The following is a 22,038-nucleotide window of genomic DNA, read 5'->3' on the forward strand; positions in this document are numbered from 1 at the left end:
GGGAAGACGCATAAAAGCCATTTGATCTAATCGTGGTGGCGAATACCTTCTTGGGGATTTTAAGGATTACTTAACTGAAAATGGGATTATATCCCAGTTGACTGCACTTGGAACTCCACAACAAAATGGTGTAGCAGAAAGAAGGAATAAGACTCTTTTAGATATGGTTAGATCCATGTTGAGTTATTCGACTCTACCAATTTCCTTTTGAGGATATGCCTTAAGGACTGCAATGTATCTTCTGAATTTAGTACATTCGAAGTCTGTTCCTAAAACACCTGTAGAGTTGTGGAATGGGCGTAAGCCTAGTATGAGACATCTCCATATTTAGGGTTGTCCAGCACATGTGTTAAAAGGAAAGTCTGACAAGTTACAGTCTAAAACAAAAGTGGTATTTTTTGTAGGGTATCCAAAAGGAACTGTTGAAGGTTTATTCTATGGTCATAAGAATAATAAGGTGTTTGTTAGCACAAATGCCAAATTCTTGGAAAATGGCTACATGAATAATTTTACTCCTAGAAGTAGAGTTGTATTGGCTGAAATGAAAGAACCTGTAGTTGAAAAACCAATTGATGAAACTAGGGATGATGTGGCTGTATTAGATACACCACAAGATACTACTCATGAGATGTCCAGTACATAGGTGCCTCGTCATAGTGGGAGAATTGTTCAACCTCCTATAAGATTTATAGGTTTGGGAGAAACCTATAAAGCTATCTTAGAAGAGGTTGAATTGGATCCCTACACTTATGAGGAGGCAATGAATGATATAGATGCACATCATTGGGTCCAAGCTATGAAATCTGAATTGGATTCTATATATTCCAATCATGTATGGGATCTTGTAAAGGCGCCTAACGGCATTTACCAGTTGGTTGCAAATGAGTTTACAAGAGGAAGAGAGGGATAGATGGAAAGGTTGAAACCTTTAAAGCAAGACTAGTGGCGAAATGGTATACACAAAAAGAAGGCATTGACTATGATGAAACTTTTTCGCCAGTAGCCATGCTTAAGTCTATCCAAATTCTCTTATCCATTGCTGCTCATTACAATTATGAGATTTGGCAAATGGATGTCAAATATACATTTCTTAATGGTAATCTTGAAGAAGAAATCTACACGATACAACCAGAAGGTTTCATAGCAAAAAACCAAGACCATATGGTATGCAAGTTGGAAAGGTCCATTTATGGACTTAAGCAAGCATCTAGGTCATGGAACATCAGATTTGATCAAGCAATCAAGTCATTTGGTTTTGAACAAAATCTTGATGAACCATGTGTGTACAAAAGACTTCGAGATAAAGTAGTAATGTTCCTAGTGCTTTATGTTGTTGATATTCTACTCATTGGAAATGGTGTAGGGGTAATGTTATCAATTAAAGTTTGGTTGTCAAGCCAATTTGATATGAAGGACTTGGGTGAAGCTAACTATATTCTATGGATCAAGCTTTGGTGAGATCGAAAGAATAGGATGTTAGGTTTGTCACAAGCTAGATATATAGATAAGGTTCTAGAATGGTTTAGCATGCAAAACTCCAAGAATGGGTTACTTCCTTTTAGACATGGAGTTCCTTTGTCTGATGACCAAAGGCCTAAGACTTTTGAGGAAGAAAATATGATGAGACAAGTTCCCTATACTTTTGCGGTGAGAAGTCTCATGTATGCCATGCTTTGTACTAGACCGGATATTTGTTATTTAGTTGGCATGGTTAGCCGATATCAATCAAATCTTGGACCAAAACATTGGCAAGCTGTAAAGCATATTCTCAAGTATCTAAGGAGAATGAGAGATTATATGCTTGTTTATCAGTGTGAGGATTTGATTCCCATTGGCTATACAGATTCATTTTTTCAGTCGAATTTTGATTTCAGAAAGTCTACTTCAGGTTGTGTATTCACCTTAGGAGGTGGAGACATAAGTTGGAGGAAGCAATCTTGTATTGCCGACTCCACCATGGAAGCTGAATATGTTGCTGCTTGTGAAGTAGCAAAGGAGGCTATTTGGCTAAAGAAATTCCTTTCTGATCTTGGTGTTGTGAGAATTGAGCAAGTTCCTATTACATTGTTCTGCGACAATAGTGGAGCAGTTGCACAATCCAAGGATCCAAGGAATCACAAGAAAGGAAAGCACATAGGAAGAAAATACCACATCATTTGAGACATTGTTGCTTGTGGAGATGTAGTAGTCGCAAAGATTGATAGTGCAAAGAATCTAGTGGATCCCTTTACCAAAGCCTTGCCCTAAAGGAGTTTTGAGTCACATTTGGAGGAAATGGGAGTTAGAATAGTGCACAATAGTCTTTAGGGCTAGTGGGAGATTGTTAGGATGTGTGCCCTTAAATCCTAGTGTAGGATGCTATGTATGACATTATGTATGACTTAATGTTGTGGTTAATAAAGTTGTTTTATTATTTTCTAAAAATAATGGTAACATGAATATTGAGACATTATCATATAGTCCATGAGATGCATAGTATGTGATTTATGTGAAAAGCCACAGAAGATATAAATCACAAGTTCTTTGTAAACTCAGAATTATAGTTCGTAGTCAGTGATGAAATTGGACATTTCATCTGCGAAGACTTTAACATATCAACTAAGATGATTTGTCTTGATCATGGAAATGGAGATTTCTAGTTGGTATGTTGATATGTTTTATGAGTTAAAGCATATTGAACTGGACCGGTGTGTGATTTATTATTCTCCTAACGATTGTCAACTGAATAATAAACTCATGACTTCTATTTACATAAACTCTTAATCCTGAGAGAATAATGGACCTGATTATGAGGTGTAGGTTGCTTTGATATATTAGGAGTGAGGTCTAAAGAAACAATCAAAACCTTAGTATGTTGGGAAACCACATTTAGTGTTGATGGAACATATATTCTCAAGATGGAATTCATAGTCTCTTAACGGAGATACAAAATATTCCCTTGAGATAAGTTTAATGGGTTCAATTATTTAGAGTGTTAGGCCGAACCACTTTAGTAAGGGGTTACTAAAGTATATATTTTTGGAATTGAATTTCATAAATATATGATGAATAACTTGAAGGATTAAACCGGGTACTGAAGGATTTAAGATGTAGTAAACTTCAAAGTGGCAGTCTATATTCATAACTTTGTATTACTACGAATATTTAATGAAGGGGTTGCATATACAATAAAGTCTTGGGATATAATATATAAATAAGGCCTAGAGTGCAACTATATTTATGTAGTGGTATTAAATATAGTTAATGATAACTTTGGACTTGTCAAGAGTTGACAGAAAAGCCCAAGGCCCATTGGAGCTAGTGTCTTATTGGTCCCTTTTGGTCCCACTACTAGTCACACATTTAAGCCCAATTGGAAAGGTCCAAAAGGCCAACCCAATTAGATAATTAGTTAGATACAAAGGGAGAAACATACATAATTTTGTGTGTGAAAAAATAACACTATTGTGAAATGGTGTGTTAAAAACTTTGACATTCTCCCTTGGAAAACTGACTGAAAGACCACACTTCTTGGGCGTTAGTGGAATTGGAGTGAAGATTAAAAGTTTTACCAAGTGCTTCTGATCTTCGTTTTTGAAATTCACCACACCAAGGTACACTATCTTATTCTTAAATTCTGAAACTTGCATAGTACATGTTAACATTTATAAATGAAGTAGATCCGTTATTTTTCCGCTGCGTATGTTTTGTATATGATACAAACATGTTTTTGTCCAACACCTTTTGCACCTTTTGCACTTCTATTCATACTTACATGGGTGCAATCCCGTATTCCATGGTCTACGGCATGGAAGCCGTCCTCCCCGCAGAGGTAGAGATCCCATCTCCAAAAATCTTATCGCAAACAGAGCTGTCAGAAACTGAAAGGGCTCATTCTTGATATGAACAATTGAGCATGATAGACGAGAAGCACATGACCGCAATGTGCCATGGACAGTTGTACCAACTGTTAGGATTAGTGCCCTTAAATCCTATTGTATGATGCTATGTATGATATTATGTATGACATTATATATGACATGATGTATGATTTAATATTGTGATTAATAAAGTTGTTTTATTATTATCTAAAATAATGGTAACATGAATATGGGCCATTATCATATAGTCCATGAGATGCATAGTATGTGATTTATGTGAAAAGTCACAGAAGATATAAATCACAAGTTCTTTGTAAACTTAGAATTTTAGTTCGTAGTCGATGATGAAATTGGGCATTTCATCTGCGAAGACTATAACATATCAACTAAGATGATTTGTCTTGATCATGAAAATGTAGACTTCTAGTTGATATGTTGATATATTTTAAGAGTTAAGACATATTGAACTGGACCGATGTGAGATTTATTATTCTCCTAACAACTGTCAAATGAATAATAAATCTCACAACTTCTATTTACATGAACTCTTAATCTTGAGAGGATAATAGATCTGATTATGAAATGGAGGTTGCTTTGATATATCAGGAGTGAGATCTAAAGTAACGGTCAAAACCTCTGTATGTTGGGCGGCCACATTTAGTGTTGATGGAACATATATTCTCAAGATGGAATTCATAGTCTCTTAATCGAGATATAAAATAATCCCTTGAGATAAGTTTAATGGGTTCAGTTATTCAAAGATTTAGGCCTAACCACTTTAGTAAGGAGTTACTAAAGTATATATATTTATGAAACTGGATTTCATAAATATATAATGAATAACTTTAAAGGATTAAACCAAGTACTCAAAGATAAGATGTAGTAATTTACAAAATGGCAGTCTACATTCATGACTTTGTATTACTACGAATATTTTATGAAGGGGTTGCATGTATAATAAAGTCTTGAGATATAATTTGTAAATAAGGCCTAGAGTGCAACTATATTTATATAGTGGTATTAAATATAGTTAATGGTAGCTTTGGACTTGTCAAGAGTTGACAAAAAAGCCCAAGGCCCGTTGGAGCTAGTGTCTTATTGGTCCCTTTTGGTCCCACTCCAAGCCACACACTTAAGCCCAATTGGAAAGGCCCAAAAGGCTAGCCCAATTAGATAATCAGTTATAAGGAGAGAAACATACAGAATTTTAATGTATGAAAAGGAGAGACATCATTGTGAAATGGTGTGTATGTAAGAGTGAGACACTCTATCATTCTCCTTTGAAAATTGATTGAGAGACCACACTTCTTGGGCGTAAAGTGGAATTGGAGTGAAGATTAAAAGTATTCTTGAGTACTTCTTGATGATGCCAAGAAAATCAGTAGGCTGGATGCTTCGGACTTGAAAGGACTACTGGTTCTTTCTACGGCCTGAAAAAGAAAGAAAAAAGTATCAAAGGCGACCGGGGCTGCCGGCCAAAAATCCTCCGATGGTAAAGTTAGTTTTTTCCTCTAAGTAATCTGAGTTCCAACTTTTTTTGAGTAAAAACTGAACATACCTTTGCCTTGTCCGAACCGCCTTTATAGTGCCTTCATCAGACGGTTATCGAAATAGGAACCTCTCTTGGATTCGAGGCTTAAACGTAACCGCCATAACCGTTCAGAGTTACACTTCTATTTCACAACTGACACATGACCGTTATGCGTGGGATAAGGGATTGTCACATTATATTTGGAGATTCTCCTAAGTATGATACCCTCGTCCTGAATTTCCTTCGTCGAGTGCACCTGCTGATTCCAAGTGTAAAATCCTAGTCCATGGATCTTTACGTGGACGAGTCCTCTCAAGGTAGGGCCGTGCGCATCCCACTCGACGAGGGATGTAGCTTCGCGATCACCCTCTCGGACGTCCTTATTCGTTACCCTCGTCCCCGAGGATAACTTCGGACGGCCGCCGAGGTGATGACCGGCTCATGGACGGCTCGGGGTGGCTCGAGTGTTTTCATCCCACATCGCTGCCCCTCGTCCAGGAGTTATACGATGTATCACCGTATTTAAAACGCACCACGTGTCGCACATCCATAGGAGGTTAGTCAACCGGGTTTACTCCTCCGAGGCATGCGCCACGTGTCAACTTATAATTAGGTCCGTCGTTGCGGTTACCGAGACTTTTCTCGCTTATAAATAGTGGTTTCTCTCTCATGCCCCTCTCACTTTTTCAAATTTTCCGCTTGACACTTCCGTCCGTCGCTTCGTCTAAGAATATCCCCGCCGTCCTTAGTGTCCCTCGTCTAGAGCCGTAATCTTTCTATACTTACTTTAGCTTTCCTTGTTAAGTGTTAGGACGTTTTCAATGGCCTCCCCGCTCGTCTAGCGACAAGGTGGTCGTGGCCATAGACGAGTATCACGACGGCTCTAGTTATGACACCTCTAGTAACGTCGCAGTAGTAGTGGTCACACAACCGAGGAATACACATCCGGTGTTCCCGGAATCCCCGTAGAAACTTTTCAAGAGAGTATTAGGACGAGGACAGCCTCCGGGGCCGACACCTCGACGAGCTCCCGCCGTCCTCCCCTTTAGACGAACAGAAACCGTATATAGTTGCGCTCTGAGGTTCCTTCCAGACTCGACGAGAGAAGGTTAGATTCCCTTAGGACTTGGTTTCGCATTCCCGATGATCTAAACCTCTAGGCTAGTTGTCCGAGGTGAGTGGTGTTGCCACCTCGTTTTGGAATAGGTGTTTATGAAGCCTATTTGTTAGGGGGCTTAGACTTCCTTTAAATGCCTTTGCTAGTAGGAATTACTCACTAGGCCGGGCTTGGGGTGTGTCGCACTTTCAACGCATGGAGACTAATTGTCTCCATGCAAGTCTTATGGATGGAGGTGTTTGACGGGGACCGTCCTATTACCGTGGACGAGTTCTTATACTGTTATAAACCCTCCGAAATAAATCAATCTTGAGGCTTCCATCGCTTACGCGTGGGCAATGACCGTAGACCGATTAAGTCTTTGCCCTCGTTTGGATGCAAACTGGAAGACGGAGTTTTTCTTCGTCTCTGGTTTCTGGGCGGGGCATCCCGTTGAGATTGGTAGAGACTCATTTGCTCCTTATACTGGAGACATAGGGAACCTTCGTCCAGAAGGTATGTTACGTTCTTTTTTTTTTTTTTGTTTCTTTTATATTATACTTTCTGTTTGGACGATGGTCTGACCTTAATTTCTTTCTTCCCTTTCCAGCCGTTGGACGACCCTCTTTGAGCAAGCTCCATCGTGACCGCGTCCACAGGGCCCGTCTACATCCTGAACGAGACTTTCACTCGTTAGTGACCCTTAAGCGTCTACACAAGTGGGGACTCGGCCCTGAACCGTCCGTCGAAGCTTTAGCACACGAGTTAACTACCCGTAGACGTGAGTGCTCCTCTTAAGATATGCACTTTTCATTTTTGTTTATGATTACTATTTATATTTATTTATTATTATTATTATTTTTTTTTTTTAGGAATGGCAACCATGAAGGGAAACAAGGGGAAGGAAGTTGTCGACGAGGTAGCTAGACCTGAGCCTCAGCCCCAACCTCGTCCTGCTTCTGGAGAAAAAAGGAAAAGCCTGTCCAAGCATGTGGACTTGGCTAGCTTGCCAAGTCGTCGGGGGAAGAAAGCTAAGTCCGGGCCGTCCAGGACTGAAACCGTTAGGCCTGAACTTCCTTTTCAGCCACCCATCCTGGTCGTTGATGTAGATTCGTCCACGCCCCTCAGCGCCACTCCGTCCAAGTCCCCTGCTCCTGACTCGTCCCTGTACCCTCCTCAAAGGACTTCTACTAATTTATTGGAGAACGAGGATCTGGCCTGGGAAGGATTCCAAGAGGCCGTGAAGGGCGAGGACGTAGTCACAGTTACGACATGTCCTTGAAAGAGTTCGAGCACTCTGGCGTCCACGATCTCTTCAAGGTAACCATCTTTGCCTCATCCTGATTTGTCCATGTTTTCCCAATATTACTTCTATCATCTGAACTTCCTATTATTCTATGTAGGCAATGTCCAAGTTCATAGCTGCGTCCAGCAGTGTGTAGATGGACGTGACGAGGGTCCTCCCGGAGAAAAGAATAGAAGAGGTCAAAATGACCGTAGTACGTGCGAGGTGGCGAACAAGGCCAAGGACGAGGCCGAGGAGTTCAAGGCTTTGGTGGGGGAGCCGAAGTCCGACATCGCCAGATAGACGAGCGCCTTGAACTTCTTCAAAAGGAGAACGACGAGCTGAATCTACTTTTGAAGAAGGCTAAAGACGAGGCAAAGGAAGAATTCAAAGCGTCCAAAGAGTTCATCGAATTCCGATGGATACAAACTACGCAGCAGGTTTGAGGACTTTAGAATGGATGCTATGGACAACTTTCCCGAAGTTGACTTTAGCACCATTAAACTCAACCTGCCGTTTTACAAGTTCCCTCGTCCACACAGGCTCAGACGATGTCAACATCGAGGACGACGCTTCCACCAAATAAGCTCAGGACGACCCCAACGTTGATGCCCCTTCCTCTTGAAGAAGTTGTTATTGTTGTTTAGCTTTCTTCTTTTCTATTTTTCTCTTTTTCATTTAAAATGTATTTGAGAATTTGAAATGTTATTCAAGTACAATTTCCTCGTCTATAGTGTTCTAGACGAGCTTATGAACAATGTCTTTTACTGTTTATTTTATAAGGGTTTTTGGACGGTGGCCGTCTACCCTTTTCAAGTTAAAGAATATCTTCTTTGTTTGTTATCATTTATGTCATTGTCCTTTAAACTATGCTCTAAGTGTTGAATGACCGTCTACAATCTTTTTATGGACGACCCACTTAGGACTGATGATGACTGCATTACTTTAGCCTGTCCTTTAGGCAATTATTATTCGCCTTCTCGAAAGCAGTTTATAATGTTTGTGTTTTCTCGTCTTGACGAGTGCTCGTCTATGGAATGTTATATCTTAAGGCTTACTTTTCTTCCTTAGACGAGTGGGCCTTGGCCTTCTTCCTTTTGCTTTATTCTTTTTTTTTTTTTTTTTGAAGGAAAGCTTTGGATGAGCAGTCCTTGGCTTCTTTCTCTTGCTTTATCCTTTTTGAAGGAAAGCTTTGGACGAGCAGTCCTTGGCTTCTTTCTCTTGCCTTTTTTGAAGGAAAGCTTTGGACGAGAAGGCCTTAGCATTTTTTCTTTGCTTTATCCTCATTTAAAGGAAATCTTAGACGAGTTTGCCTTCGTCCCGAGATTTTATTTGTCTAAGGCTTTTGCCTCGTCCGTGGATATTATCAAGGAAACTGGAATTCAAGTACATAAGAAATCCAAACCATATTATTACATGAACATTGTTCACAAACTTGGCACACGCTTACAAGCTAGTGCCTTATTAAGATATCAAGTACATAGCATCGTCTTTCATAAGCTAGTCTGTAAGTAGTGCAAAAGTTTAAGAACTAGTGCACTTTTATTCATAACACACCATAATAGTAGTAAAAGCACAAGTAAATATAAGCAAACACGCAAATCACAACTGTAATTTTGCCACTGACTTCCCTTGTCCCCGCTCATCACTGATAGTACCTTCGCAGTATGTTCCACGTTCCAAGGATGCTCTAACTTCCGCCCATCTAGGCTTCCAGGTGCAGTAGGACCCTTGCCTTTTGCAGCTGATTACCCCGTAGGGTCCTTCCCACCGGGTCCCGCTTTCCATGAGTCGGGTTCCCGGTCGCCAAGGAGACCCTTTTGAGGACAAGGTCCCCCACACCGAACCGTTCCGGTTTCACCATGGCGTCACGTCGTCCGGCCATGAGATTTTTGTACCTTGCCGTCCGTTGTTCCGCATCCATTCTTACCACATCGATAAGATCGAGGTCGAGGCGGTTGTTCCCCGTTGTCTTTCTCCCGGTACTCCATCACTCGCGTGACTCGCCATGTGGACCTCCGCCGGTATGACATGCCTTCACTCCCATAGGCTAGTTTCGAACGGGGTCTCTCCCCGTTGGAGTTCGTGCGGTCGTCCTATAGGCCCAAAGAACACCCGGTAGCTCGTCCGGCCATATCCCTTTTGCCCCTCAAGCCGAGTCTTGATGATTTTCAAGCAGTGGATCGGTTTGCTACTTCGTTGCCCATTTGCATGTGGATGGGAGGGTGAAGAGTAGTGATTCTTAATTCCAAAATGATTGCAAGTCCCCGATGGGTGCGTTGTCAAATTGACGCCCGTTGTCGATACTAATACCCCGGGTACTCCGAACTCGCATAAAATGTTCTTCCATACGAAATTTTTCACGTTCGTTGAGTGATTGCCGCAAAGAGGCTCGGCTTCTACCCACTTGGTAAAGTAATCTATTCCAACCACCGTAAATTTCATCTGCCGGGATTCCTACTAGAAAGGACCTAGGATATCCAGTGCCCCACCGTGCAAAGGGCCATGGGGCCGGCCATTGGGTCCGGGTACTCGACGGCCGTCTAGGCACGTTGCTATAACGCCGGCATTGGTCACATACCTTGACATAGGCTTTAGCGTCCGCCCGCATTGTTGGCCAATAGTAGCCAAGACGGATGACCTTATGGACAAGGGACCTTGCCCCCGAATGATTTCCACACGATCCTTCATGAACTTCCTTAGAACAAAGTTTGACTCGTCAGAGCCAAGCATCTTAAGTAGGGTTGGTAAAGCCTCGCTTGTACAACACTTCATTAATGAGGATATACTTGGCCGACCCGACCCTCAACTTTCTCGCCTCATCCTTGTCCTCTGGAAGCCTCCCATCCTTGAGGTAAATTATTCGACTCATCCAATTCTCTCCTCCTCCTATCTCGTATGTCCGGGATGTCTATACTCAAGCATGTACCGGATGTCGTCGAACTCGCCAATGACCCCCGCCGAGGCGGCTTTCGCCAAGGCGTTCGCTTCGCATTCTCCTCCCCGGGAAGTTGAATAAAACTTATGGCCGAGAATTTTCAGCAAGGCATTTCACTTTGTTAAGGTACTTCTTCATTCGATCCTCCTTGACATCACACATCCCATTTACTTGGTTGATGACCGCCGAGAGTCTCCTTTGATTGTTAACGACTCCACCCCTATGACTTGGCCAATTCCAACCCTCGAGGTAGCCTCATACTCACCTCGTTGTTGGTAGTGTTGGATACCGCGTACGGGCCGCATACTCCAGCCTTGTCACCCTCGTGACTTCGCATAATTCCAATCCCTCCCGCATACATTGTGGACGATCCATCTACATTTACCACCCACATTTCATTTCCTTCGTCCTTGTTTAGGTCGTCCCGACCGGGGGTAAATTTCGCAATGAAATCTACCAACGCTTGCGCTTTTATTGTGCTCCTCGGGAGGTACCGACATCGAACTCGCCGAGCTCAACGGCCCACTGCACTGTACCGTCCGCAGCCTTCCAACTTGCTCATCGCCTTTTTATGGGATGGTCCGTTAGGACGTTGATGACGTGTGCTCGAAAATAATGTCTCGCCTTCCCGGAAGCCGTGACTAATGCGAAGGCTAGTTTCTCCATCATCGGGTATCGTCCTTCTCGCCCCTCTCATCGCGTGGCTTGTGTAATAGACCGGCCTCCGGACTCTCCCCTCTTCTCCCACCAACGCCGAGCTTATCGCGTGTGGGGACACCGCCAAGTACAAGTACAACTCTTCCTCGTGCACAGACGGACTCAACAATGGGGCCGTCATTAGATACGCCTTCAGGTCTTGGAAGGCCTTTTGACACTCGTCCGTCCATTCAAAAGCCTTCCTAAGAACTTTAAAGAAAGGTAAACATTTGTCAGTAGCTTTCGATACAAACCTGTTAAGGGCGGCGACTCGTCCAAAGAAGAGACTCGGACTTCCTTGATATTTTTCGGTGGCTCCATGTTCCGCATCGCCGGATTTTATCCGGATTCGCCTCAATTCCCCGTGCGACACCATAAACCCCAAGAACTTACCCGACGAAACTCCGAAAGCACACTTGCTCGGATTTAACTTCATGTGGTACCGTCGTAACGTATCAAAAAGTCTCTTGAAGGTCGTCAAGATGTTTATCCTCGTCCCGGCTCTTCACCAAAGATGTCGTCCACATAAACCTCCATATTTCGCCCGATTTGAGGACGAACATATGGTTAACCAGCCTTTGGTAGGTCGCCCCCTCGCGTTCTTCAAACCGAAGGGCATAACCTTGTAGCAATACAACCCTCGACTTGTGACGAATGAGGTCTTCTCCCCGATCCGCTTCATTCATCTCAATCCGGGTTGTACCCCGAGAAAGCGTCCATGAAGCTAAGTATCCCGTGACCCGCCGTCGAGTCCACTAACCGGTCAATGCGCGCGCAATGGGTAGCCATCCTTGGGGCAAGCTTTGTTGAGATCAAGGAAGTCCACGCACATCCGCCACTTGCCATTGGCTTTTCTCGACCATGACTACGTTCGCCAACCCGCCTCGGGTAATGAACTTTGGATAAACTTTATGGCGACCAACTTCTCGCACCTCTTCCTTAATCTGCGCATTATCTCGCTCGGGAGCAAAAACTCTTCTTCTCGACGACCGGTTTCGAATAGGACACACGTTCGTGATGTGGGTAATGATGTTTGGATCAATGCGTGCATGTCCTCATGACTCCATGCGAAGACATCGAGGTTTTTCCTCGTAAACCGACCAAAGTGTGCTTTGCCCCCTCTTCCATGTTTGCCCCAACTCGGTAGACTTCTCGGGCTGGTCATCGTCCAAAGGGACGTCCTCTAATGCTTCAAAGGCTCGCCCACGACCCTTTTTCCGTCTATACTCATCGTCCGCATACATGCTCGTCCATGGCCGCATGGCTAAGTAGCATTCTCTCGGCAGCCCACCATCTCCTTGTACCCGGCCTACTCCGTGCCTCTGCCGGGAATTTAATGGACAGTGTGGTAGGTAGAGGTTACCGCTTTCCACTGCTCAAAGTTGGCCTTCCAATAATTGCATTGTATGACGATGCACAATCAACAACAAGGAAATTCACTTCTTGGTTATCCGTCGCGGATACGTCCCGACGACCATCGGCAACATGATGGTGCCCACAGTTGCACCTTCATTCCTCCGAATCCCACCAACGGCGAGTTCACCGGTCGAAGCCGATCTCGTCCTAGCTTCATTTGTTGGAACGCGGGGTAGTAGAGAATGTCCGCAGAGCCGCCATTGTCTATCAATACCCTCCCGGTCGTGTAGTCGAGATGAGTAGGGTGATGACCATGGGCCACACGCGTGGATGGTGAATTCGTCCCTACCTCCTCGTCCGTGAAAGTAACACACCGTTGGTCTACCTCCTCGCCCTAGGAGGTCGTCCGCACCGTTGGATGCCCCGCACCACCCTCGTGCATGTCTTCCTTGATTTGGACGACCGCGCCGTCGAGCTTCCTCTTATAATTACCCTTATTTCTCCTAGTGGGGGCGTGATGATTCTTCCACCTTGGCCTTCATTTTCTCATCTCTCCGGTCTCGTCCAAGGAAGTTCCTCAATTTCCCCCGTCTAATGAGATTTTCTATCTCGTTGCTTCAAGTCAAAGCACTCGTCCGTATCATGCCCGTGGTCCCTATGAAAACGGCGTACTTGCTCCTATTACGCTTGTCGGGGTCTCCCTTCATTTTGTCCGGCCACTTCAAGGACGGATCATCCTTGATCCGCATAAGAACCCGCTCTATTGGCATAGTCGTGGCGTGTATTGCCGATTCCTCGCGGAGGAACCGGCCTTCTTACCATCCTTATCTTTTCTCTCGTCTACCCGAACTTTCTTCTGACGAGGTCCCCGGTCCCGGTAGCGATGGTGGCCCACTTCCGAGCGCCCGCCCTTTTTCTTTTCTTGGCTATGATGGCGTCTTCGCATTCATAAAATTTCGGGGCCGAATGGACAAGCTCGGCCATAGTCTCTGTGGTTCCCGCTCGTAGAGCTTATGAATAAACAAGTCGAATTGACCCCATTGTGGAAAGCGCGCAATAGCTTGTCATCCATCTCGTCCACCGTTAAGGCTTCTCTCGTTAAACCGGGTGATAAAAGATCGCAAACTCTCATTGTCCCCTTGCTCTATGGTCGAGGCTAGAGGAGGAACGCTTGTGACGCCGTCCTCCAATGAAGTTGTTGACAAACAGCCTTACTCGCTCTTCAAATGATCCCACCGAGTTTGGGGGAATCTTGCCGAACCACACTCGCGCCGGTCCCTTGAGCGTGGTGGGAAAAGCTCCGCACATGATCTCGTCCGGGACCCCCCCGCAGTGCATGGTCGTCTTGAAAGTTGCAATGTGATCGCAGGGGTCGTGATTTCCATCGTACGAGTCTAGAGAAGGCATTTTGAACTTCGGGCAGAGAGGGTGACCGTTGGATGGAGGCCGTGAAAGGGGAGTCCGTTCGGTGGACCATATCATCTACCGGGTTTGCTCGCCTCATGTTTTCCCTCATTTCATCCATGGCTTTTCTCATCCGGTCCATTTCTTTTTCCAAGTGCGGCACCCTTCTTGAAGCGGTACCCCTTGTTTGATCTTCTCTGGACTCTACATTCTCCCCTCCTCCTTCCCGACTTGGGGCCCTTCCCTCCACGTGTCCTCGACGCCGCCTCCCCGAAGTTGATCTCCTTATTCAATTCCCCGGTTCCGACGCGTCGCCCGCCATAGCGGCAGCCATGGATTGTCGTGCCGCATAGAAGGCGGTTGCATTACGTGTGCCGATCCGCGATCACGAAGCGGGATTGCCGGAAGCATCCCTACTCTCGGTGGCCCGGGCTGGTAGCCCTTGATCTTGTTCGAACCATTCAACCTTTTGTCCGGGATAGAATAACAAGTTTACTCTTTCCCACAGACGGCGCCTAACCGATGATGCCAAGAAAATCGCAGGGCCGGATGCTTCTGGACTTGAAAGGACTACTCGGTTCTTTCTACGGCCCGAAAAGAAAGAAAAGCGTATCAAAGGCGACCGGGCTGGCCGGCCAAAAATCCTCCGATGGTAAAGTTAGTTTTTTCCTCTAAGTAATCCGAGTTCCAACTTTTTTTGAGTAAAACCGAACATACCTTTGCCTTGTCTCAATCAGCCTTTTATATAGGCCTTCATAGACGTTATCGAAATAGGAACCTCTCTTGGATTCGAGGCTTAAACGTAACTGCCATAACCGTTCAGGAGTTACACTTCTATTTCACAACGGATACATGACCGTTATGCGTGGGATAAGGGATTGTCACATTATATTCGGAGATTCTCCTAAGTATGATACCCTCGTCCTGAATTTCCTTCGTTGAGTGCACCTGCTGATTCCAAGTGTAAAATCCTAGTCCATGGATCTTTACGTGGACGAGTCCTCTCAAGGTAGGCTGTGCGCATCCCACGGACGAGGGATGTAGCTTCGCTATCACCCTCTGGACGTCCTTGTTCGTTACCCTCGTCCTGAGGATAACTTCTGGACGGCTGCCGAGGTGATGACCGTCTATGGACGGTTTGGGTGGTTTGAGTGTTTTCATCCCACATCACTTCTGATTCTGATTTTGAATTTCACTGCACCAAGGTACGCTCTCTTGTTCTTGAATTCTGAAATTTACATAGTACATGTTATCAATTACGAATGAAGTAGATCCGTTAATTTTTCGCTGCGTATGTTTTTTATGCGATACAAACATGTATTTTTCCATCACCAACACCGCGTCAAGCGAGCATTCAACAAGAAAGTTAGACCCAGAGTCTTTGAAGAAGGCAACCTAGTCTTGAAAAAGTGCAACCAGGCCATGCCAAATCACAGAGGAAAGTTTGCCTTGACCTACGAGGGCCTTTATGTGGTGAAGAAGGCCTTTTCCGGAGGAGCCTTGATCCTAGCTGACATGGATGGACATAGCTTCAATATGCCCACCAATTCTGATGCTGTCATACAGTACTTTGCATGAGGGAGCCTCCAATTGCAACCTCTTTTTCTACATTCTTATGTAAATAGAAAAAAAAGAAAAAGAAAAAAGCAAAAAAATACAAAAAAAAGAAAAAGACAAGGTAGATTGAAAACCCGAAAGGGCGGTTTACAAAAAAGGAGAGTAAAAGAAAGAGTGCCAGAGAGCTTGCTGGATTGAAAACCTGATAGGCGGTCTAGGCAAAAATTAAGGCAATAAAAAATGTCAGTTGAAGTATGTGATGACCTGATCCTTCCCTGTAGAGGTACATAGGAAGCCACTTTGGCCCAGTCACATTTAAAAAAAAATTGGTTAGTTGAATTTTCTTGGGTTTATGATCAAGGTCAGGAAAGAAAGCATGTACCCTCTTGGGTTGCTCTATGTCTGCAATACGTGTGGCTCACCGTGGTTTTATTCAAAAATTTTATGGCCTATCCTAGTGGAAGGTGTAGCCAATAGGAAAGAAAAGGATCTGTCTAGAACAAGATGTATCCTTCGGAACCTGAGATATTGATATGCATAGACTTATATTTACCATTTTATTTGTATGATCTTGCATTTTCGGAACCTGCGCACATATTTATTAAACATGCCTGTTTTGTGCCTTTCTGATCCTTTCAAGCATTCATCATTATGCATACAAAACATAAATCTCACAAGCATAAATATCTCCTGATAATTAATATACGCAAAAACATCTATGTTTCCACCTATTTACCATTTTTTTAAGCATGCCTTACAAACTAGAATATGCTTTAAAAACCCAAAAGTGGATAGCCATACGCAATTGCCTAGAAATTTATGACAGACCTTTCCATACATGGTGGAATACTAACTACATACCTCATGTATAGAAATGGAAAGAAACAGAAAAGACTCTAGCAAGTCAAACATGGTCCAAACAGTCTGACACTGCCTTGCATAGCCTCCTAAAATCGGTGAGAAGAATCGGATCATCGTAGGAATAGGTATGGAGGAACCTTACTACATCGAAGCGTAGATCTCTGGTAATCTCCCTAAGTTGGCCATACAAATTTCAAAGAACCAGCTCCTTCTCCATGCTGGGACTTGAGGTGTAACCCTACCTCTCTGTATTAATCAAAGCCTGTACGGTACCAACCTATGTAGCAGAAACTCTTAATGCCTCATCCTTCTTGGCTACCTCAACCTAAAGATGATGAAAAGGTGGCTCACTAGGCTCATCAGTCGGCCCACACTCAAGTCTCAAAGTAGGATGAATGTAGGACCTAGCCTACAATAGCTTCATGAATAAATCATCAGCCCTGCTGCACACCTTGGCACGACTAGCCTCTAGTGTGGCCCTCTCCTCATCTCTCATCTGATCCAAGACAATAAATCTCTAAGGTCTACTAACTCACTCTCCAAGCTAGCGACTTGGGATCTTAGTTGGATACACTTAACCTCTGTCACTGAAGGGGTCATACCCCTCTGCTTAAGCTCTGCTCTAAGGGTAGCGAGCTCAGCCTTATATGTCCTCCCCATCTCATCATAATCCTCCACAGTGGCATTAAAAAGCTCTTTGTAGCAATCCTTGTCCCTGCTAGCCTCTGTCAAGCACTCTCTTAGGTATCTAAGAGTACTCTCGATTCTAACCTCAAAATACAGTCTATAATCCCTCAATATATCAGCTGAAATGCAGGACCAAGAGGATCTGGAATCGATAGGTTAACAATGAAGTAGTGATCCTTACTGGCCCTCCACTCTTTAAACTTAGCAGTGGACCAGTCATGATCATCCCCAGGATAAGTATGATAGTCAATGGTTGACCTGCACTCCTTCCAGAAATCAGAAGCGCGATCTATGATGACTGTGTTGATATCCTAGAGCCCATAATCACAAGTGATGACAGAAAGATCACTAAGTTGAGGGACGTGTTGATTACCCTCGAGCTGCCTCAAGGCCATACTTGGGAAGTACCCTATAGCAAACCAACATGATGGTGCCACATAATAACTCCCCACTTGACTCTCCATGTCCAATCAGTGGGACCTAAGCTAAACATATACCGCAACCAACTAGTGGTGTCCCTAGAAAAAGGAAGATCAAGGGCCACGGTGATCTTAACTCATTCGTCCTCAAGAACCCAGTGGGCTATGCAATAGATATCACACTTAGATGACTTCAGAACCAAAATTGTAGCAGATGCACACAACAACTATGCCTACCATTACTCGTCTCACGACATAGAGAAAGAGATTGAATAGTCTCAGATAAGAGAGAGGGAATAAAAGAAGTGCTATGAGGTAGAGTACTTACCAGGGGTAGAACTGCAAAGCTGATAGACCTCGATTGAGAAGGGAATAACACTGAGCCAAAGAAGGCCACCATGAAGGCCTGGCGTCTGTAAAAGGTCCAATGCTCCTCCAAACCCATAAAGTTTCCTTGGTAAGCAGTAGGGCACTCAACTTCGCCAAACCGACAAATTAGAAAATCCTAAGGGATGCTACCTTCCAAACCACTCCCATATCGAGTCAGAACATCCACTATTGGTGTCTTCATGCTTAATAGCTCCACCAACCGCTTGCAAAAACAAGGTCGAGTCAGTAGTCAATAAACCTGGTTTACAGGGGTAGGAAATGAAAGAAAGTGAGCATACTCCTCCATAGTAGGGACTAAGTCCACATCCCCAATGGTGATGCACCTCAAAGTGGGATCCCAACAAGTAATTATGGCCTCCAGTAAGTGCTGATCTAGAGGAGTACAAAAGAGTGAAGTGGCGTTTCCAATGAACTGCTTGATGTAGGCCCGATCTTTTGAATAGAATGAAGTCCATTTCTTTAGGTCCCTCTCATGAAAAGCCTCTCACTCAAGCTCCACCACAGTATCATAAGTTTGGAGCCCAAGAACATCCATGATCAGAAATAATTCATTGTTCTGATGAAGATCCATGAAGAAAAGCGTGAGAAAATGGTGTTTCTAAGAGTTTTCAGTGAAGAAAAAGGGTATGAGAAGACCCTAGAAATTGCAGACTAGAATATGGAAGGTCTGGGGAGGTGCCTAGCCTTTATGCACGCTTCCTAAGGTTAGTGCACCTTGTATGGCCACTGAACCCCCTAGCACAAACCCACACATATTTTGAGCTTAAATCCAAAGGATGGAGGGTTTTGGATTGCTTTGGAGTGAAGATTCCCTCAATTTTTGCACTAACAGTGGTGCGTGGTGAGTTCAACAACAAACTGATCCCTCAATAGATTTTTTTTGCACAATCAAGATTGCACAAAGCCTTCACTAGGGTAGTTTATCTTTGCACGTGTCCCAAAATATCTTGAACCTCATTTTTAAAACCCAGTTCACTCAGTTCAAGGGTCGATTCTGCCCCCGTCATCAAGGCGTGTAATATGATAGTGCCAAGGCTATTCCAAAGCACTAATAGCAATCCATCCAACATGGGATAAAGATCGCAACGATCTGCACTTGAATGGAACCTTTTTCAAAGCACCAGTTGGTTTAGTCGATAGCCGAGTCAATCAGTGTGTTCCATCACACGGCGAGTCTAAAATGCCACTAGGGAAGTCCATGATCATTATCAGGGTTGTCAAGAAACCCATATCGTTTAGTGCGATTTTAATCCTGCTTTAATTCGATTGATCATTTTAGAACCATGCAAAACCTTACATAGGGGCAGTTTATTTTTGTGTGGTCCAATCCATTTTCTGTTAATCAATGTGCTCAAGAACATGTCCATCCCACTAGGAACCTTTCCTCTCATACTGAGAATCGCATAAAAACTACACTAGGGTAGTTTTTTTTTTTTTTTTTTAAAAATGTTTTATATCCTCTTTTCATATCCCTCAGCAGGTTAATCAATGTTAGATTTTATCAGTAAAATCATGAAAATATGGTGCGATGCAATGAAACGATGCATGAGTAACAACAATTGTGCAACTGGCTCATAAATGCTAAAGTGCCACTGGCAAACATACATCAGGAGCCTACCAATAGGCGTAATCTAGAAGCATACATGTAAGGCCTACCAAGAGGAAATGTTCATCATACATTTGAGCCTACCAACAGGCAAAATCTAGAAGCATACATGCAAGGCCAACCAAAAGGCAATGTTCACCATACATTTAAGCCTACCAATAGGCAAAATCTAGAAGCATACATCTAATCCTACCAAGAGGCGATATCAAGAAACATACATTCGAGTCTATCGTGAGCCAATGTCTATACATACACTTAAGCCTACCAAGAGGCAATATCAAATATAGTCTAGACCCACGATGGGGCAATCATACATAAATGTCAAGAAGCCTACTAAGAGGCGATATCATACATCAGGGCCCACTGCGTGGCAATATAATACATACATGTCTGAAGCCTACCAAGAGGAAATATCAAAATATAGTTTAGGCCCACGATGGGGAAATCATACATACATGTCAAGAAGCCTACCAAGAGGCAATATAAAAAATACAGTCTGAGTCTACCGAGAGGCAATACAATATATACATGTCTGGCCCACCAAGGGGCAATGTCTACAAAGTAGAAAAAAAAAATGAAACATACCCATATATGGGCTACATCATCATAATGGTACATCATACATAACTGGCCTAAGGGGAATTATCATCTCTAACGGCATCATTAGCAAAGCGCCCAGCGCTACCGTTATCGACATCATCACCCGTGATGGGACCTTTAAAAAGACTAACTTGATCTACTGAAGAACTTGGGGCATATCCCCAACTACCAGTTGGTCCTAAAGGAGCAGACATATACTCTGACTCATGTCGTCGAATAGGAGGGTCTCTGCCAAGAATATAAGGCATAGGAGGTACAGGTATCCTTTGCTCCCTTTAGCTATCTCATTCTAGCTTATAGGGTATTTACATGTAACCTCAAGTGGGCCTCTGAAGTCCAATGAGCATGCGCTCTGCTGTCGAGCACTCTACCACCACTTACAGGGCAATTATCGATGATTGGTTTGACTGAGGACTCTAGAAACCAAACGACATAATAAGTATCCTCTACGACGAAGCCCTCGAAGGAACTTATTCCATAGTCAGGGTTGTCCAAAATTATAGTGGAACAATAAAGCTCACAAGGTGGGTCCCTGGGTAGTTTGAAAACTGGCATAACTTGATGGTAGGTCCTTTTTGCTAAGAAGAACTCCCAGCTCAATAAAGCCTAGAACTAGTGCCACACACGTGACTCAGCCATAGCAGGGGTAACCTCACGCCTTACCAACAACTGCTCATCATAGGGGCTGTTGAGTATCTTGCCCTTGGTGACACAATCCAATGCAATGCCAACGGTGGATGGCTATGTCAAAACAAATCTGGTGATCGTACAGAGGGACCAGGCATATACCTCAGGGTATACCAGTGAAGGAAGACTAGGATATGCTCATATGCCCACCATGTCAAAATTTGCCAGCAACCCTTGAATCTCCTAAAGCCCTATCGTGAGGCCTACCTTAGGTTAGTGATGAAGAATCCGTAAGAAAGGGACCCTTAATCATAGGCCCCTATATCTGACATGACCCTCATGGCTGACAACAGCCGACATGTTAACACCGATTGGTTGTTGCCAAACAAGTAACTACCGATTGGTTGTCGTCCAGCTCCGCCTTCCAAGTTATGTTCATCTTTAGCCACTCCATGCGGATCTGAGGCTCTTCGGAAGGTCCAAAGTGCTGTCTCGTTGCCCGGGTTAGGGGATAGTGAATGCCTAATAGCTCACTTACGACATTGAAGTCCACAAACATGGTCGGAATTGGATACCCATTGAATCTAGGGCCTAAAATGGCCATCTAGTCAAGGGAAAGGATTGCATACTCCCCATAGCTTAGATGAAAGGTGCCAGTCCCTGCGTGGAACAACTGCACCAAAGTGTTCGCTATCACGTGCCTCATGGAATAGGGCGGAATCCTCAGAAACTCCTCGAAGCCTTGGTCAATCAAAAACCCGCAATAGCGCGCATCCTTCCTAGATTCAAATAGGCGAATAAGGAGTGAGGACTATCTCTCAATCATTTTCCAAGGGAGAATAATCGAGTGGCTTCATTCACATACACAACATTTCATAATGATGTCTCTTCAATAAAAAATTCTGTATGTTTCTCCCGTTACATTTAACTGATTATCTAATTGGGCTGGCCTATTGGGCCTTTCCAATTGGACTTTAGTGTGTGGCTTGGAGTGGGACCAAAAGGGACCAATCAGACACTAACTCTAATGGGCCTTGGGCTTTTCTGTCAACTCTCGACAAGTCTAAAGTTACCATTTATTATATTTAATACCATTATATAAATATAATTGCACTCTAGGCCTTA

This window comes from Castanea sativa, chromosome 8 (genome assembly GCF_040712315.1).
Source record: "Castanea sativa cultivar Marrone di Chiusa Pesio chromosome 8, ASM4071231v1".
Taxonomy (NCBI): Eukaryota; Viridiplantae; Streptophyta; class Magnoliopsida; order Fagales; family Fagaceae; genus Castanea; species Castanea sativa.